This window comes from Myotis myotis, unplaced genomic scaffold, assembly GCF_014108235.1.
Source record: "Myotis myotis isolate mMyoMyo1 unplaced genomic scaffold, mMyoMyo1.p scaffold_m19_p_13, whole genome shotgun sequence".
NCBI classification, from domain to species: domain Eukaryota; kingdom Metazoa; phylum Chordata; class Mammalia; order Chiroptera; family Vespertilionidae; genus Myotis; species Myotis myotis.
In genome coordinates, this window is record NW_023416317.1 from 28,326,645 (window position 1) to 28,345,617 (window position 18,973).

At 40.9% G+C, this 18,973-nt stretch overlaps 1 protein-coding gene and 1 non-coding gene across 9 annotated transcripts in view; one reads left to right on the top strand and one right to left on the bottom strand.

Annotated features, from left to right (window-relative positions):
• PIK3CB (phosphatidylinositol-4,5-bisphosphate 3-kinase catalytic subunit beta) overlaps nucleotides 1-18,973 on the top strand; it is a 144,783-nt gene that overhangs the window by 12,565 nt on the left and 113,245 nt on the right. The window contains exon 1 of one of the 8 annotated variants that reach the window (XM_036332407.1): nucleotides 14,880-14,936. The exons of the other annotated variants lie outside the window; for them this stretch is intronic. The gene's annotated coding sequence lies outside the window, so the exon portion shown is untranslated. Of the gene's footprint in view, nucleotides 1-14,879; nucleotides 14,937-18,973 lie in introns of those variants that run through there. 8 annotated transcript variants of the gene reach the window in all.
• Nucleotides 17,557-17,685, bottom strand: LOC118668700. The gene has a single exon (XR_004971715.1). It is a non-coding gene; the product is annotated as a small nucleolar RNA SNORA11 (small nucleolar RNA).

Sequence of the window (18,973 nt, forward strand, 5' to 3'; positions counted from 1 at the left end):
TATTTTAAAGAATATTTTCTCAATCAGGTTTAGAGGAACATTTAACTCTCATATGTTGTCTTTTATAACGAGATTGGTTCCTGAAGTGTTGTTTTTTTAAAAAATATGTTTTTATTGGTTTCAGACAGAGGAAGGGAGAGGGAGAGAGTGATAGAAACATCTATGAGAGAGGAACATTGATCTGCTGCCTCCTGCCCACCCCCTACTTGGGATCGAGACTGCAACCTGGCCATGTGCCCTGACCAGGAATCAAACTGTGACCTCTTGGTTCCTGGGTTGATGCTCAACCACTGAGCCACACCAGCTTGAGCTGTGTGTGTGTGTGTGTGTGTGTGTGTGCGCGCGCCCACCTGGGATGGGCTTTTTAATAAATATATAGTCTTTCCCCCCCATATAAGTATTTAAAGATTTTTTTCATGAACATGGGAATATCTCTTTATTCAGACAGTGTCTCTGTGTTGAATTTTTGGGAGATAGAACTGGTGAGCTAAGAATTTATGAGTAGGTTTAGTTGTCTTGATGCATCATTGCTCAAAGTGTGAGCCTGTGCTGATGGCTATGTTCACTGTGATATCCCACAGAAATTGAGAGTTAATAACATGTGGACTTGTATTTTGTCTTTCATTTTTCTATTTAATTATTTTTATTGTATTTTAGGAAAGCATTGGATTATGACAACTGGGGTAAAAATAAACCCTAGTTCTTTACTACTGACGATTTGAAAAGCACAGAGGGCTGTCAGATGTCCAGGCACCAGCTTTATGGAGCCTGTAGCTCAGAGAATTTAGCTTTTCAGGCTTATTTATTTTTAAAAAATCTTTATTATTGAAAGTATTACATATGTAATATGTACTCCTTCTAGCCTGCCCCTACCCCCTCAGGCTTTTTTAAAATTGAAAAAAAAATTTTTTAATCCTCACCTGAGGATATGTTTTTATTGATTTTTATAGAGAGAGGAAGAGAGAAAGAGAAAGAAACATCAATGTGAGAGAGAAACGAGAAACCGATTGGTTGCCTACTGCATGCGCCTGACTGGGGATTAAACTCAAACCTAGGTGTGTGCCCTGACTGGGAGCTGAACTTGCAACTGAGCCACTTGGCCAGGGGAAATTGAAATTTGATTGATATAATTTTAGATTTATATGCAATTGTATTAAATAATACAACAGATTCTTTGTATACTTGACTGAGTATTCCCCAGTGGTAATGTTTTGTAAAATTAGCATAGTATCACAACCAGGATATTGACATATATAACAATCATCCACTAACTTATTCAGATTTCTCCAGTTTCCTTTGGACTTTTATGTGTGTGTATGAAGTTTTATACAATTACGTCACCTGTCCAGGCTTTTGTATGCACCACCACAGTCAAGATACTGAGCAGTTCTAACAACGCCAGGATCCCTTGTGTTCCATGTTTATAACCACACCCACCTCTAGCACCCACCCTTCCCACCTTCCATTCCCCTCTGTGGTCTTTAACCCCTGACAACCGCTAATTTGTCTTCCATTTTGCCTTTTAAATGTTGCATGTATTAATAGTTGGCTCCTTTCCATTGCTGAGTAGAATTCCATGATATGGATGGACCACATTTTTTAACCACTCACCTGTTGAAAGATTTGGATTGTTTTTAGGTTTTGGCTGTTACAAATAAAGCAAGGATGAACATTTGTTTTTTTTTGTATGAGTACAGGTTTTTGTGTAAACTTAAGTTTTTGTTTCTTTGGGATAAATGCCCATGAGTGCAATTGCTAGGTCGTAGGGTAATTGCATGTTTTGTTTTATAAGAAACTGCCAACAGGGGGATGAGAGCATGAGTGAGTGTGTGTGTGGGGGGGTGTGTTGGGGGTTAATGGGAAATGAGGACACATTTGTAATACCTTAACCAATAAAGAAATTTTAAAAAAACGAAACTGCCAACAGTCCCTTTTAATAGTACAAGGATTACTAGAGAAGCCTTATATAAACGCTATCTGCAGTATATACATAAATCATAACTGAGCTGCTGTTCTGGTGGAGTAAGATTGGAGTACCACCTGCTTGATCACCACTCAGGGACTGTGCCAGCCTTGTCTGCTCTCATCACCCAGGCTAAAACTGAGGGCCAGACAGGTGAAGTGACTTAAAAAAATTTTTTTTAGAAGTGATGTTAGCCTTGTCACTGGCAAAGCTGGTAGTGGAACTCTGGTTTCTTGGTTCCTAGTGTTGTGTTGTTTTTGTAAATTAGAGTTATACTTTCATGTATATTGTTTGAATGGTTAAATAGTCCTCCATGGTTATGAAAAGCAATAGTATTCTGCTGCTCCACTCCCTTCTAAAGTAATTGTACTAGAGAATATACTATTAGTGTACATATTATTTTGTACTACATTATGTTTTATTTTGCCTTTATAATATAGTTAGGACTATAACATATACATATATGTAGTTATTTAAAATTATGTTTAGTCCTGCCTATCAATTTATTTCAGAATGGTAAAGGGGATATTATAGAATATTTGTTATTTTAAAAAGGGATCATTGGGTTTGACATGACTGAGAACAAACACCTGAGATAGGTGGGATGTAGTGGTGGAGCACATGGGGAACTTTGGTGGGAGGAAGCCTGGCATTTTGTAGAAACTGAATGAGGCCATATATAGCTTGAGAGGAGAGGGTGCGGGGAAGATGTGTAGGATAAGAGATGTGTAGGATGAGTCCAAGTTCAGGCAGGATCTTGTAGGAAGAAGCTTGGGCATTTGTTTGACTTGAACAAAAGCTGAGGACTTGTGAGGTGTAGAGTTGCTTGAATTTATAGTTGAAATGGACTTTAACACTAGAAAGACTGAAACTTAGTATATACCTATATTGCCCAAAAGCAGTCAAAATGACTGCATCGTGAAAGAATAGTATCGGAGCACTCTTCACTTACGTTCCTTAGCTTTTCCAATAACTCACTTCTATTCGACATTTCTTTCATGAATTTAGGGCGCAAAAGAAATAAAATAACTTATTAGAACAAGTATCACTGCATAAAGATTCGAATAACAAGTACTAGTTTAGCTTATTGAGCAACTGCAACTTGTCAAGTATCCACAATTTATCATGTACTTGTATGTTATCATGTGACGGTAATCGAAAAAAAATGAAAACTGTTATTTCAATACAGAGCCGAACTGGTCATATAAGAAATTTACTCAATTCAATAATAAGAGTCATTTGATTATTTAAAATTTCCCCAAGCAGTCAAAATGACTGCTTTTGGGCAATATAGGTATAACACATATATATATACCGGAAATGAAGGAGGGGGAGGTAACTACAATTATTAATAAACGCATTTATATCTTGTACAAAAAGTCACAAAATTCTAAGACATTGTGTCCTTATATACATAATTGTTTTTCTAATTGAAATTAAAAAGCAGTCAAAATGACTTCCTTGGGCAATCTAGTGTTAAAGATCATATAATTTAACCGTCCAATTTTACAAATAAGAAAGTGGAAGTTAGGGAACATTCCCAAGGTTAAACAGTTAGTGGATGAGGTGGAGCTAGAACTCAATGATGCTAGTTCATTGTTTACACTTGACTATCAGACCCAGGGGTTAAATCTAATAGATAGTTAGGAGCATTTTGAGTAAGAGAATTCCAAGAGGGAGATGGCTGGATGGCTGTGTGCACCCAGGAGGCAGTGGGTAATGGGAACTCACAAAGTCAGGTCCCATGTATCAGGATTTGAATTGGGCTACTAGCGTACTAGAATCTTCATTTCATCTTCCTGCATCGACTTTTTACTAGTTAAGTAGACTTGCGGTTGCCCTCAGAGATTAGTTCATGCTCTCCATAGCAAAGGTCTTCTCCGGCAACATACTTTGATGAGTGTACTTTTAAATAATAATGAAAATGTAGGTATTATAGACAGTATTAACTCTTTAATTAATGTAATAAATGACTGGGCTGAGGAAAATCATTAAAAGTAAAATCTTGGAATAAGTTCCTGAGGTGCGTGGGGCTGGTGCTCTAACCACTTAACAGCACTGGCCAAGGCTGAGGATTTTCCCCCCCACTCAGCATAATTTTCTGAAGCTTATTGAAGTTGTTGCATATATCAGTAGACATTTTCTTACATAGCCGTAGTATAGTTACCAAGTTTAGGAAATTAACATTGATGTGATATTATTATCTGATATATAGTCCATATTCCAGTTTTACCAGTTGTACTAACAATATTTTTTACACCACCACCCAATCCAGTATCATATGCATATGCTTCAGGTCTCTCGAATTTCCTTTAATCTGCAACAATTCCTTTGCCTCCCTTCCCCCTTTTAAAAAAAGAACTTTGATATAATTGGAAAGTACAGGTCAGGTTATGTTAAAAAAATGCTCCTCAGTTTGAGTTTGTCTGTTCTTTCTGATTAAGATCCAGGTTATGCATTTTTAGCAGGAGTACCACGGATGGTGTTGCTCAGCATACACAAGATGGCAGCTCATGCCATTATTGGTCATTTTAACTCTGATCACTTGATTAAAGTGATGTTGGCTTGATTTCTCCATTCAAAGTTATAAATTTTTGCTTTTGTCATTAAAAAGTATTTTTGTGGGAAGACACTTTGAGTTTAAATAAAGATCCCATTCCTCATCATATGTTCATCAATTTTAGCATGCATTCAGTTGTTTTTTTGGTTTTTTTAAAAAATATATTTTATTGATTTTCTACAGAGAGGAAGGGAGAGGGACAGGGAGCTAGAAACATCGATGAGAGAGAAACATCGATCAGCTGCCTCCTGCACACTCCCCACTGGGAACGTGCCTGCAACCAAGGCACACGCCCTTGACCGGAATCGAACCCGGGACCCTTGAGTCCGCAGTCCTGACACTTTATCCACTGAGCCAAACCGGTCAGGGCTGCATTGAGTTTTTTGGTAGCTTAATCAGCTGTTATTATCATGGTTGCAAAATGGTGATAAAATTTTAAAGGACAGCAAAAAGGCAGAGCTGACTTCTATTTTATTATCCAATTAACAAGTAGAGAAAACTGTTCTTTATATACATTAAGAATGTAAAACCAAGCCTAAAAAGACAAGGGTTGCGTGACCTGTGTGGCTCATCGATTGAGCATCAACCTATGAACCGGGAGGTCACAGTTCCATTCCCGATCAGGGCACATGGCCAGGTTTTGGGCTCTATCCCCAGTGGGAGGCATGTAGGAGGCAGCTGATCAGTGTTGCTCTCTCATCATTGATATTTCTTTATCTCTCTCTCTCCCTCTCCCTTCCTCTCTGAAATCAAATATATTTTTTAAAAAAGGCAAGGGTTAAATTGTATAGAAAAGGATAATAAATTTCAGCCCTCCCAAAAGTATAATATTTAAGAGAAAAATGATGTAAGGGGTAATTTTTAAAAAGTTAAGATTTGATTGTGAATTACTAAATGACAAAAGCAAGTTTGAAGGCAGATGTAGTTAAAAAATAATCTTTAAGAACTGTTTTAGATTTATAGAAACATTACCAAGATAGTCCAGAGTTCCCATATGCTCTGCATGTAGTTTCTGCTATTATTAACATTAATGTGGTATGTTTGTTACATTTTGTGAATCAATTTTGATAAAATTATTAGTAACTAAAGCTCATATTTTTATTCAGTTCAGATTTTTTTAGTTTTTTTTAAAAAATATATTTTACTGATTTTTTACAGAGAGGAAGGGAGAGAGATAGAGAGTCAGAAACATCGATGAGAGAGAAACATCGATGAGAGAGAAACATTGATCAGCTGCCTCCTGCGCATCCCCCACTGGGGATGTGCCTGCAACCCAGGTACATGCCCCTGACCGGAATCGAACCTGTGACCTTTCAGTCTGCAGGCCGACGCTCTATCCACTGAGCCAAACCGGTTTCGGCAGATTTTTTTTAGTTTTTAACATGCAGGATACCACATTGAAGTTAGTTGTCATGTTTCCTTAGAGTTTCTCTTATTTTTTTTTTTTTTTTTTTAGAGATTAAAAAAATTTTTTTGATTGATTTTTAGAGAGAAAGAGAAACATCCATTTGTTGTTATACTTTTTAAGTATGCATTCATTGGGTGATTCTTGTATGTGCCCTGACCTGGGATTGAACTCGCAACTTCTGTGTACTGGCATGACACTCAAGTGAACATTTGCTGAGTGTTTATAAAAGCAAATGCATATGTTTATGTTTCCCCCCCTTTTTTATTACAAAAACAATAGCATATTCTATTGTTTTTCACGTTGCAGTTTTTTTTATTGTGGTCTTTCCAAATTTTTAAGACTTCTTTTTAAGTAGCTGCAGAACATGACATTATGTGGATGTACCATAATGTACCTAACCAGTCCCCTATTGATGGACTTTTAGTGTACAGACTTTTGCTATTATAAGTACTCCTGTACTGAAAAAAAAAAAAAAAGTTTTAGATTTTACTTTGAAACGTTTGGTTCAGATTCTGTATAATCCAAAATATGGATTATGACCAGTGAAAGAAACAGTGAAAGCAAATTGACATACTGTGATAAATGGCTCACATTCAAAGAACAGTGTTTAACACATCTATATGTATGAATATAATTTATGCATTTGAAGGCACTTCCACAAAGAGCTGTAGGAACTGTGGAATGCTTATCTATACTAATAAAAGGGTAATATGATAATTAGACCAGATAGACCAGACGTCTTCCGGATGTCCTCTGGACAAAGCCACAGTGGTGGGGCCGAGGCAGAAGCAGTTAGGGGAGATCAGGCAGGCAGGCAGGCAGAGTGGTTAGGGGCAATCAGGCAGGAGGCAGGTGAGCAGTTAGGAGCCAGTGGTCCCGGATTGCGAGGGGCACCCCCCGCCCCCCTGCAAGAATTTCGTGCACCAGGCCTCTAGTATATAGTATAAAGCTTAAAAATACATAAGTTTATTATAAGAGTAAACATTTAATTATCTGCCTACAGATGCTTGCGATGTCCCAGTTTCTTGTGTTTTAATAATGGAGTTTAACATTCACCCATGTGCAGCTATATCCCTGGCCAGTGACTTGTTTTCCAGGATGATCCCAAATATCCCCCATCTTCTGATTCCCTTAATGTGAGCTTATTTTTCTGCTGGCCATTCTAGCTCTTTACCTCTTGTTGGTCTCTTTTCAAGTCTAACTTTTTCCAGAGTAATTCTGAATAAACAGGCTTCAGGTTCCCTGAATTCAGGGCCTCCTTTTTTCAGTCCCAGCCTTGACTAGGTAGGCTGTCAACTCAGTCATTCCTGGGACTCCTTTCTGGCGAGCATGTTTAGTTATGTGGCTGAATGACTTTAACAGTGATGGTCCTCTGTAATGTTTCTTTTCAAGTTTGAAAAATCACTGAAGATTTTATAAACAAATCACTGAAGTGTTTATAATTGTGTGTCAAGATACCTTTCTCTTAATCTATACAAACTGTTGCTCTGCTGATCTAATTAAGGAAATCCTGATTCTTTTTGTAGGGGAAGAATCCTTTAAAAATAGGAAGTGGACTTCCTAATGCCTGGGGAAAAAATTGCAGAAATTAAGAATTCTTAAGGAGTTGTGTGTCTTGCATTTAATGACCAGATTTAACTTTGTAGAGATGTTCTTTTTTTTTTTTTTTTAAAACATATTTTATTGATTTCTTACAGAGAGGAAGGGAGAGGGATAGAGAGCCAGAAACATCCATGAGAGAGAAACATGGATCAGCTGCCTCCTGCACACCCCCCACTGGGGATGTGCCCGCAACCAAGGTACATGCCCTTGACCGGAATCGAACCCGGGACCCTCGAGTCCGCAGGCCGAAGCTTTATCCACTGAGCCAAACCGGTTCTGGCTGTAGAGATGTTCTTAACAGTTGGTGAGAATAATAAACACAATCTAAAGGCCATAGAAGGCTTCTTTAATAGGTAACATGAGAAATAAATAAAATTGTGAAAAAATAATTTAATGTTTTCATTGATTTTAGAAAGAGGAAGTCAGAGGGGGAGAGAGATAGAAACATCAGTAATAAGAGAATCATCAATAGGCTGCCTCCCCACTGGGGATTGAGCCCCCACCAGGAATCCAATGGTGACCTCCTGGTTCACGGGTTGATGCTCAACCACTGAGCCATTTTAGTGAACATAATGGATAATAGTTTCACAAGAAAAGCCTATTTTCTAAACCATGACATTATTATGGTTCTATGAACCTGTTCTGGGGTATGTCAAAGTGAATGTCTTTGTAAGGTGCTATATTTACAAGTTGTACTGCCAGTGAAAAATGTGATTTTAACCACTAAAAGTTTAAGTGGTCCTTTATAAAACATAATAGGAGCTAAAAATTATTTTAATGATTATCATTTTCTAAAGTATTCACATGGCTTTTTTGTATAAGAGGTCAACTAACTTGCCAGTTTACTTCTGTTAGTATTTACTCATCTAGAAAGTCTGTTAACAGTATTAACCCGTTTGTTGTAAATTATCTTACAGTAATTAAATGCTCTGTCAGTATGATGTGGAATGCTAGTGCACTGACTTGTCTAAATTCAGACCTTTGGAATGTCAGATTTGTTCTGCCATGGGGTTGGGGCTTTCCTGGGCAACATAGACTTCCTGAAAATCATGTTAGAGAGCCGCTGTATTTTAGAGCTTCATTTTACATTTGAGAGTGGAGACCTAGGGAAGGTGCTTTCAGATCTGGGTGTGCAAGCTGCAGTGGCCCTTGAACCCCAGGCTCCTTTAGCCCTGCATTCAGTTTTCCCTTCACTCCTGGGCATTGTCCCAAGAGCTTTTCTCATCCCCTTGGTGAGTGCCATTCCACTCCTACCCATCCCAGGCCTTATTGCAAAAGTATTTCTTTTTCCTTGGCATATGTATCTCTTTAAATACCCAGTTAAGCCCTTGCTGGTTTGGCTCAGTGGATAGAGCGTCGGCCTGCAGACTGAAGGGTTCGATTCCGGTCTAGAGCACAAGCCTGGCCCTAACCGGTTTGGCTCAGTGGATAGAGCATCGGCCTGCGGACTGAAAGGTCCCAGGTTCGATTCCGGTCAAGGGCATGTACCTTGGTTGCGGGCACATCCCCAATAGGAGGTGTGCAGGAGGCAGCTGATCGATGTTTCTCTCTCATTGATGTTTCTAACTCTCTATCCCTCTCCCTTCCTTTCTGTAAAAAATCAATAAAATATATTAAAAAAAAAAAAAAAAAAACATTCCCAGATTTCAGGCTGAATCCCCAGTGGGGGGCATGTAGGAGGCAGCCGATCAGTGATTCTCTTTCATCATTGATGTTTCTATCTCTCTCTTCCCCTCTCCCTTCCTCTCTGAAATCAATAAAAATATATTTAAAAAGTAAATACATACCCAGTTAATGAACAAATGAGACATATTGGTTGAACTTCAAGGTACTGGACTAGGTATAAGTGAGAGAGACAAACGCGTCCTATTTTCAATAATGTTATATTGGTATTTAATTGGATTGGGAGGGTGTTGTTCATTTATAGAAATAAAAGGTTGCCCTGGCTGGTTTGGCTCAGTGGATAGAGCATCAGCCTGCGGACTGAAGCGTCCCGGGTTCGATTCCAGTCAAGGGCACATACCTGGGTTGCAGGCTCGATCCCCAGTAGGGGGTATGTAGGAGGCAACCAATTAATGATTCTCTCTCATCATTGATGTTTCTATCTCTCTCTCTCCCTCTCCCTTCCTCTCTGAAATCAATAAAAATAAAAATATTTTAAAAAAAGAAATAAAAGGAGGTATTGACTTGAAAAACAAGGCAAATAAAACTAGGACCTTTTAAAAAAATATTCTAGTACAATTGACAACATTCAAGAAATTCATAAGCTGAGAATACCTGTTTGATTCTAGTTATCAGTCACTGGTACTCTCCCTACCTTGACACCAACACTCCCTCTTCCCCGTCCTGCCATTTTTTCAAACAGTGGTGTAATTGTCTTGTTGCAGAGGTGGATACTTTTATTTAGTCAGAAGACTGGAGCTGTGGGTGTTTGTTTACAGTCTAAGATGTTTTTTAGGATCTGCTTTCCTTGTTGCCTCAGGGCTGAACTTTGAAAAGGTCTAATCTAGTGTGGTTAAGCCCCCTCTGAATGTATCCTTTATTCTACTTTTGGCATTGCTATCAATTTATCATAAGATTCTCTTTTATACATTTCTGTTAGCTAAAGAATTGGCCATGGGAAAATCTGGTTCATTCACATATACTTTTATGTTAATTAGGGTGTGTGAACATGTCCCTCTATTTACCATTTTAGAAGAGTGTACAGGGCCCTGGCAGGTTTGGCTCAATGGATAGAGCACCAGCCTGCAGATGGAAGGGTCCCAGGTTTGATTCTGGTCAAGGGCATATGCCTGGCTTGCGGGCTCAATCCCTAGTAGGAACATGCAGGAGGCAGCTGATCAGTGATTCTCATCATTGATGTTTCTGTCTCTCTCTCCCCTCTCCCTTCATCTCTGAAATAAATTAAAAAAAAATATATATTTTTTTAAAAAGTGGAAATGGATCCTGAAACCAGAAAGTTTGAGAACCACTTGAATAGAAATTTCCAAACTAGTCTTCAGTGGAGAGGTAGTCAAGGAAATAATTCCTGTATGAGATGATACCAGGGCTTAATCACAGGTGTACAAATACCTGCCCGCTGGAATGTAACGGAGGGAGTTTCAGAAGATAGGCAGGAAGAGGTGGACCACACAAGGCCTTGTATGCCAGACTGAGAAGTTTGTTCCAGTTCCTGTGCTCAGAAATGAGATTCTAAAATGTGTTATTTCTACCCGTATGAAGTACTTTTGGTATCTATTTTACTATATAAATGTTTTTATATATAAAGAGATTAGAAGGTTGTGTTTATGATTTTGCGTGATTTGGTAAATTGTCAGCCAACATTTTGTATATCAAAGGGAATTCTGTACCCTATTTTAGCATTGACAACGTATGAGTAATCTGTGACTTCAAGTCCTCTTACTATGTAAATGAAGTTATTTTACTTACTGTAAAATGTAGATTTCAAGTAACCACTTGTCAGTGATGCCAAATTCTTGTATAGTGTTTTTAATGTGCTGATTATGGTTATAAGTTAATACTAACAAAAATCTTATTCTGAACCTTAAGGTGAAGTGATAGGTAAATGCAGACCCTAACATTCAAATAAAGGGCAATGAGAAAATATTAGTAAAGTATAAATCAAATAAGGCATATATATAAAGAACATTTACAAGTCAATAATAAAAATGTAAATAATCCAACTTTAAAATTGGCAACATGTTTAAACATTTTCCAAGGAAGATATACAAATGGCTAATAAACATATGATCAATTGCTCAGCATCATTAGTCATTAGGGAAATGCAAATCAAAACCATAATGAGATACCAGTTCATACCACTAGCATGACTATAACCAAAAGTTGGAGAATAAGAAGTGTTGCATGTGGAGTTGGAACTTTCATATATTGCTAGTTAGATTGTAAAATAGCATAGCCACTTTGGAAAAGCAGTTCGTCAGTTCCTCAAAAGGTTAAAAATAGAGTTACTGTATGACCCAGCAGTTCCACTCCTGGGTATATACCCAAGAGAATTGAAACACATGTCCATACAAAAAGACTTTACATGAATGTTCAAAGCAGCATTATTTATAATAGCCCAAAAGTGGAAACATCACAAATGCCCATCAACTTGTTAATGGATAAATAAAATGCAGTTTATCCATACAATGGAATAGTATTCAGCCTTAAAAATGGATACAATTTTTATATATGCTACATTATGCAAGGTGATCCTTGAAAATATTATGCTAAGTGAAAGAGGCTAATCACAAAAGATGATGTATTATATGATTCCATTTATATAAAATGTACAGAATAGGCAGTTCTATGGAGAATTATTTGAAACTAGTGTCCCGGTGCACAGATTTGTGCACAATGGAAGAAAATTAATTAGAAGAAATATTTTAATATTGCTATTCGCCCTTTCTCTATAATAGAAGTGTCAACCAAATTCATGATCGACAGTGACAGATCAAAACACACATGTGCAATTGGCACCGGTGAGAGCTTTATATGTATCGCACATGCGTGAGTCAGCTTAGCCTTTTGTATACAGGCAGTCCTCGGGTTACGTTAGAGATCCGTTCCTATGGTGCGACACAACTTGATTTTCTCCATAAGTCGGATCCCACCTTCATAAGCACCTATGTCACTCACATGGAGCACAAACACAGCAGTAGTGAAGTGAAACAGTAAAAAAAATGTAAAAGAAAGATAACAATTCCTGACCTTTATTTGTGGTAAATAAATAATAAAAAACATAAAGCACATATGTACATACATGGAAATGATGGAACTTTTTTTTTTTTTATAAATACTGTAAATGGGAGATGGCAACGTAACCACGGAACGACGTAAGTCAAGTCCGACGTAAGTCAAGTCCGATGTAACCCGAGGACTGCCTGTATATAAAGTTGCTTAATTAGACCTGCTTTCTGATTTAGCTAAACTTTTTTCAGCCCAGTGAAGCACCCCGACTTCTCTTTCAGATAATTGTCAGCAACACAGCAGTAAATATCAACACAAAGCAGATTATTATTGTAAATCATGCACGGAGAACAAAGGGTAAAATATTTAACTGCAGCAGTGTTTGACTATATTCTGCGCAGTGAGAAAACTTGAAGTCATTTTCAAGGTCCACCATTTCTTCTTTTCAGTGGGGTCAGGTTCCTAAACTTTCTAAATCTCCATTTTCTGGCTAATGAAAAGAAAATAGGATTCTACTGAGTCTCCTATCTACCTACTCCAGGACTTCTGTGAGGATCAAATGAGATGAGGCACGGGAAAATGTTTCACAAATATTTGGTTGAATGTAAAATGTTTGCACCTGGCTTTATAGCCAGTCATGTTCCTGGGCTGAAGAAACTCCAAGGAGGCTAGTCTCTAGGGCAGCCGTGGGCAAACTACGGCCCGAGGGCCGGATCCGGCCCGTTTGAAATGAATAAAACTAAAAAAAAAAACACAAAACCATACCCTTTTATGTAATGATGTTTACTTTGAATTTATATTAGTTCGCACAAACACTCCATCCATGCTTTTGTTCCGGCCCTCCGGTCCAGTTTAAGAACCCATTGTGGCCCTCGAGTCAAAAAGTTTGCTCACCCCTGCTCTAGGGAGAGGAAGCCTGGTGTTACTATGTGACATCATTACTCAGCTCCCACAGTCACCGGTTCTGGGCTGGGCTGGGCTGTGGGCTGCATTTTGTGCCATGGGTTCTCAGCAGTGTTGGCTGCAATTTGGTGGGCTGTCACTTTGGGGTGGTGGCAGGGCCTGTGTTCCACTTGGAGGAAGCCAAGTGTTGGTTTGTCAGCGCCAGGTCTGTGGTTTGTCAGCGCCAGGTCTGTGGTGCTAGGTCCGTGGTGCTCTTTATTTTTAAACTAGAGGCCCGATGCATGAAATTTGTGCAAGGGGCTCAGCCCCCGCTGCTGCGGTGGCTGCCTCGGCCCCTGCCGCCACAGCGGCTGGCTCTGCCTTGGCCCCCACCGCCATGGCTTCATCTGGAAAGTCGTCTAGAAGGACGTTCGGAAGGACCTCCTGTCTAATTAGCATATACGCTTTTATTATAGACTAGGGGCCTGGTGCACGAAATTTGTGCACTGGGTGTGGAGGGGGGGAGTGTCCCTCAGCCCAGCCTGCCCCCTCTCACATACTGGGAGCCCTCAGGCGTTGACCCCCATCACCCTCCAGTCGCAGGATCTGCCCCTTGCCCAGGCCTGACGCCTCTGACAGAGGCGTCAGGCCTGGGCAGGGGACCCTCATTTCCCCCCATCACTGGTTCTGCCCCCAGCCCAGGCCTGATGCCTCTGGCCCAGGCGTCAGGCCTGGGCAGGGGACCCCCAGACCCCTCCGATTGCTGGCTCTGCCCCTTGCCCAGGCCTGATGCCTCGGCCAGAGGCGTAGACCCCCATCACCCTCCGATCGCCTGATCGGCCCCTTGCCCAGGCCTGACGCCTCCGCCAGAGGTGTCAGGCTTGGACAGGGGACCCCCATCTCCCCCCGATCACTGGCTCTGGCCCCCGCCCAGGCCTGAGGCCTCTGGCCCAGAAATCATGCCTGGGCAGGGGACCCCCATCTCCCTCTGATCGCTTGCTCCACCCCCCGCCCAAGCCTGACGCCTCTGACCCAGGCCTGATGCCTCGGCCAGAGGAGTTGACCCTCATCACCCTCTGATCACCAATCACCGGATCGGCCCCTTGACCAGGCCTGAGGCCTCCGGCAGAGGTGTCAGGCCTGGGCAGGGGACCCCCAGCTCCCCGCGGTTGTAGGCTCCGCCCCTGCCCAGGCCTAACGCCTCTGGCCTAGGCGTCTGGCCCGGGCAGCGGGGACCTGCAGTGGCAGCGGGGGGCGCCGTGATCGCACGGGCTCCACCCCTGCCCCTGTAGGACGCCTCTGGCTGAGGCGTCCGGCCCGGGCAGCGGGGACCCACAGCTGCAGCGGCCCCGTGATCGTGGGCTTCGCTTTAGGCCCAGGCAAGGTACCCCTAGCTCCTGGGACTGCCAGCTTCGACCGTGCCCAGCTCCCATCGCTGGCTCCACCCCTACTTCCTGCTGTCACTGGCCAAGGTGGAAAAGGCACCTGATTCTCCGATCATGGCTGGGGGGCAGGGCAAAGGCGGCCCTGGGGCCGCCTTTGCCCTGCCCCCCAGCTCTTAGCTCCCCCCTGGGTTTCCGATCACTGTCAGTGGCAGGGGGCTTCTTCCTGCTTTCCCTTTCGCCTCCCTGCATTGTGCCTACATATGCAAATTAACTGCCATCTTGTTGGCAGTTAAGTGCCAATCTTAGTTGGCAGTTAATTTGCATATAGCCCTGATTAGCCAATGAAAAGGGTAGCGTCGTACGCCAATTACCATTTTTCTCTTTTATTAGTGTAGATGGTCAATGCGCATCATGGCAGTTCCTGTGTTGAGTGTTTGCCCCCTGGTGGTAAGTGCGCGTCATAGCTACCTGTCGGAGGGAAGGAAGGACACTTAGCCTTTTATATAGATAGATAGATAATTTTAGACTTATAAAAAATGTCGACGTAAGAACTTCCAGGCCTGTAGAGAATTTTTATAAAAATTTCTTTGAGCCAGACAGGGGATACTCCTAGAAGTAAGAAAGATCTCAACAGACTGAGAAAACTGCTTCTTGCAGCTTTTTCTAGGCATTTGAAATTAAGGAGGAAAGGAAGGAAGATTACATGAAAGTAGGAGAAAGCAAGGTAGAGATTGGATTACAGGTTAGTTAACATGATTATTTGCTCTCTTGAGGGTGGCTCCTATGGGGTCTGAAAAGAGGCATTTCATTTTAATATATTTTATTGATTTTTTACAGAGAGGAAGGGAGAGGGATAGAGAGTTAGGAACATCAGTGTTTCTAAACATCGATCCGCTGCCTCCTGCACACTCCCTACTGGGTATGTGCCTGTAACGAAGGTACATGCCCTTGACCGGAATCGAACCTGGAACCCTTGAGTCTGCAGGCCAGTGCTCTATCCACTGAGCCAAACCGGTTAGGACAGAAAAGAGGCATTTCAAAGATGTGTTAACCTATATGAGGGGTGGGTTATGTCTGGCCTGTGGGCTTTATAAGTCCTGCAAAATCATTTGGTCTGGCCCTGCCAAGGCAACCGCAGGCTGGACTCGAAATTCAATAAATCTAGAAGCTTTTATTCAAAGCAACATAAATTTATATTAAGTGAATGATATTATAAATAGTCAAATGGCCCTTGGCAGAAAAAAGGTTTCCCACCCTTTGAGCTAGATGCATAGAAATAATGGACAAGGCTTGCTTAAAGCAAAGATAAACCTTTTACTAAAGAAGTTATATGGCCCAGGCCAATGTGGCTCAGTGGTTGAGCGACTACCCATGAACCAGGAAGTTGCTGTTCAATTCCAGGTCAGGGCAACATACCTGAGTTGTAGGCTTGATCCCCGGTGGGGGCTGTAGGGGCAGTCAATCAATGATTCTCTCTCATCATTGATGTTTCTTTCTGTCTCTCCCTCTCCCTTCTCTCTGAAATCAATAACAAACAAGCAAACCATATTTTTAAAAAAAGAAGTTATGTGCCTGGGGCGTGACTATCCACCATGACTTGCCCCGTTAGGAATTTATGATTAGGTCACTCTGCGAGATTACTATCTGTAGAGCTCTTTTTTTGTTCACAAGAATGACCCAGGCTGCTATCTTGAAAGAAATTTTTATTTTATTTTTAAAATGTATTTAATTTTTAAAATTTATCTATATTGTTGAAAGTACCAGGTAACTATCTTAATTGTGATGATACACCAAAACTCTCTTAAAAGAGGTAATTTTGAGTTGAGACTTGAATGTTAGAAGGTGGTGGATGACCTGGGGCAGAACGTTCCAAGCTGCAAGAACAGTGAGTACAAAAGCCCTAAGGTAGGAGCAAAGTATGTAACAACGGGATAGCAAAACCAGTATGGCTAGAGAGTAGTGAATGAGGAAGAGGGTGGAAGATGAGGTCATAGGTAGACAGATACCAAATCATATAGGGTGCTTATAGGTCCTAGTTGCACATCAGGTCTGGTTACACTGGAAAGCTTTTGGAAGGTTTTAAGCAAGGTATCGAAGTGGTCTGTTTTTTGCTGTACAAGGTACATTCTAGTTGCTCTGGCACAATAGAGAGGCCAGAGTAGAGACAGTGAGCCCTTCTTGGGAGGTATCATTTTTCTCAGGGTCCACAGAACAAATAACTGAACTCTAGGTAGTACATGGTTTTTCATACTGGATTGATTTAGGAATTTTATAACTACTTTATGTGAATTTAGGATTAAGGTTTTTAATATATTGAAGATGAGAGCTTATCACTGTGGTAAAGCTAGTTGTAAATATGACTTTGATTTTGGATTGGGAATCTGAGATATTAGTATGAATTCTTTATTTTTCCAAAACGTTATTGTTGAGAGTATTACAGATATCCCCCATTCTCCTCCCATTGTCCCCTGCCACCCTGCCTCAGGCCTTCACTACCCTATTGTCTGTGTCCATAGGTAGTGCTTCTATACATATAAATTCTTTGGTTAATCTCTTCCCCCCCCCTCTCCCCCCTTACCTCTGAGATTCTTCAGTCTGTTCTATATTTTCATGCCTCTGGTTTTATTTTATTCATCAGTTTATTTTGTTCATTAGATTCCTTGTTCATTTATTTTGATTTTTAGAGTCAATTGTTGATGGATATGCATTTATTGCCATTTTATTGTTTATATATATTTTATCTTTTATTTCTTTTTCTTCTCTTTCTTCTTCTTTTTTAAGAAGACCCTTTAAAATTTCATGTAATACTGGTTTGGTGGTGATGAACTGCTTTAGCTTTTCCTTGTCTGGGAAGCTCTTTATCTGACCTTCAATTCTAAATGACAGCTTTGCTGGGTAGAGTCATCTTGGTTGTAGGTCTTTCCTATTCATCACTTTGAATATTTCTTGCCCCTCCCTTCTGGCCTGCAAAGTTTCTGTTGAGAAATCAGCTGACAGTCCTATGGGTGCTCCCTTGCAGGTAACTAACTGCTTCTCTCTCACTGCTTTTTTTTTTTTTTTTTTTTTAATGTATAGGGCGTAGTGTCACAGGAAGGCCATACTATTCTGCCACCCGTGAGGAGTAAGCCCAAGTTGCTGTTGGATGTGTTGTACACAGAGAAGCCATTCTTCAGGCGCTCTGCTCTCTCCACACCCAATCTCGCTGCTTTTAAGAGTCTCTCTTTGTCTTTAACCTTTGGCATTTTAATTATGATGTGTCTTGCTGTGGGCCTTTTTGAGTTCATCTTGGTTGGGACTCTCAGTGCTTCCTGGATTTGTATGTCTGTTTCTTTCACCAGTAAGGAAAGTTTTCTGTCATTATTTTTTCAAATAGGTTTTTGATTTCTTGCTTCCTCTCTTCTCCCAACATCCCCATGATGTGAATGTTGGTACACTTGAAGTTGTCCCAGAGGCTCCTTACACTATCTTCATATTTTTATTGATTTCAGAGAGGAAGGGAGAGGAAAGAGAGATAGAAACATCAATGATGAGAGAGAATCATTGATCGGCTACCTCCTGCATGCCCCCTACTGGGGATCGAGCCCACAACCTGCGTATGTACCCTTAACCCAGGACCCTTCAATCCGCAGGCCAGCGCTCTATCCACTGAGCCAAACTGGTTAGGGCCATCTTCATATTTTTTTAATTCTTTTTTCTTTCTGTTTTTCTGATTGGGAGTTCTTTTTCTTCCTTATATTCCAAATTCTTGATTTGATTCTCAGCATCCTCTACTGTACTGTTGATCTATAAATTATTCTTTATTTCAGTTAGTGTATGCTTCATTTTTGACTGGTCCTTTTTTAATGTTGTTGATATTCTCACTAAATTCCTTGAAATTCTTACTAAGTTCCTTAAGTCTCATTAAGTTCCGTGAACATCCTTATAAACTATTCTTTTGAACTCTGTATCTGGTAGTTTTCTTGCTTCCATTTCATTTACTTCTTTTTCTGGAGATTTCTCCTGTTCTTTCATTTGTGACATGTTTCTTTGTCTCCTCATTTTGGCTGCTTTCCTGTATTTGTTTTTATGTATTAGGTAGATCTGCTATGTCTCCCGAACTAGGTAGAGTGGCCTTGTGTAATAGGTGTCCTATAGGTCTCTCTCATCATCTAAGCTGGGCAGCCCAGGTGTGAGCTGTGTGAGCTGTGTGCACTGTCCTATTGTAGTTGAGCCTTGATTTATGTTGGTGTCACTAAGAGGGATTGACCCTCAGGCCAATCTGTTGTGAGGATCAGCTGCTACTATAGCCGAAGATTTGCTGTGCAGGAACTGACCCTATGGAGCAGGACTTGCTTCAGTGGGGCTTTGATGCTCACTGAGTCCGCCCCTTGAGTGTGTCACTCAGGAAGGTGGTAGGATTGTAATCCACTGTGGTGGAAGTTGACCACCGGGTGCACTAGTTCTGGGGCCTCCTGGGAGGTGCAAAGTCATCCTTTGCCTATGCC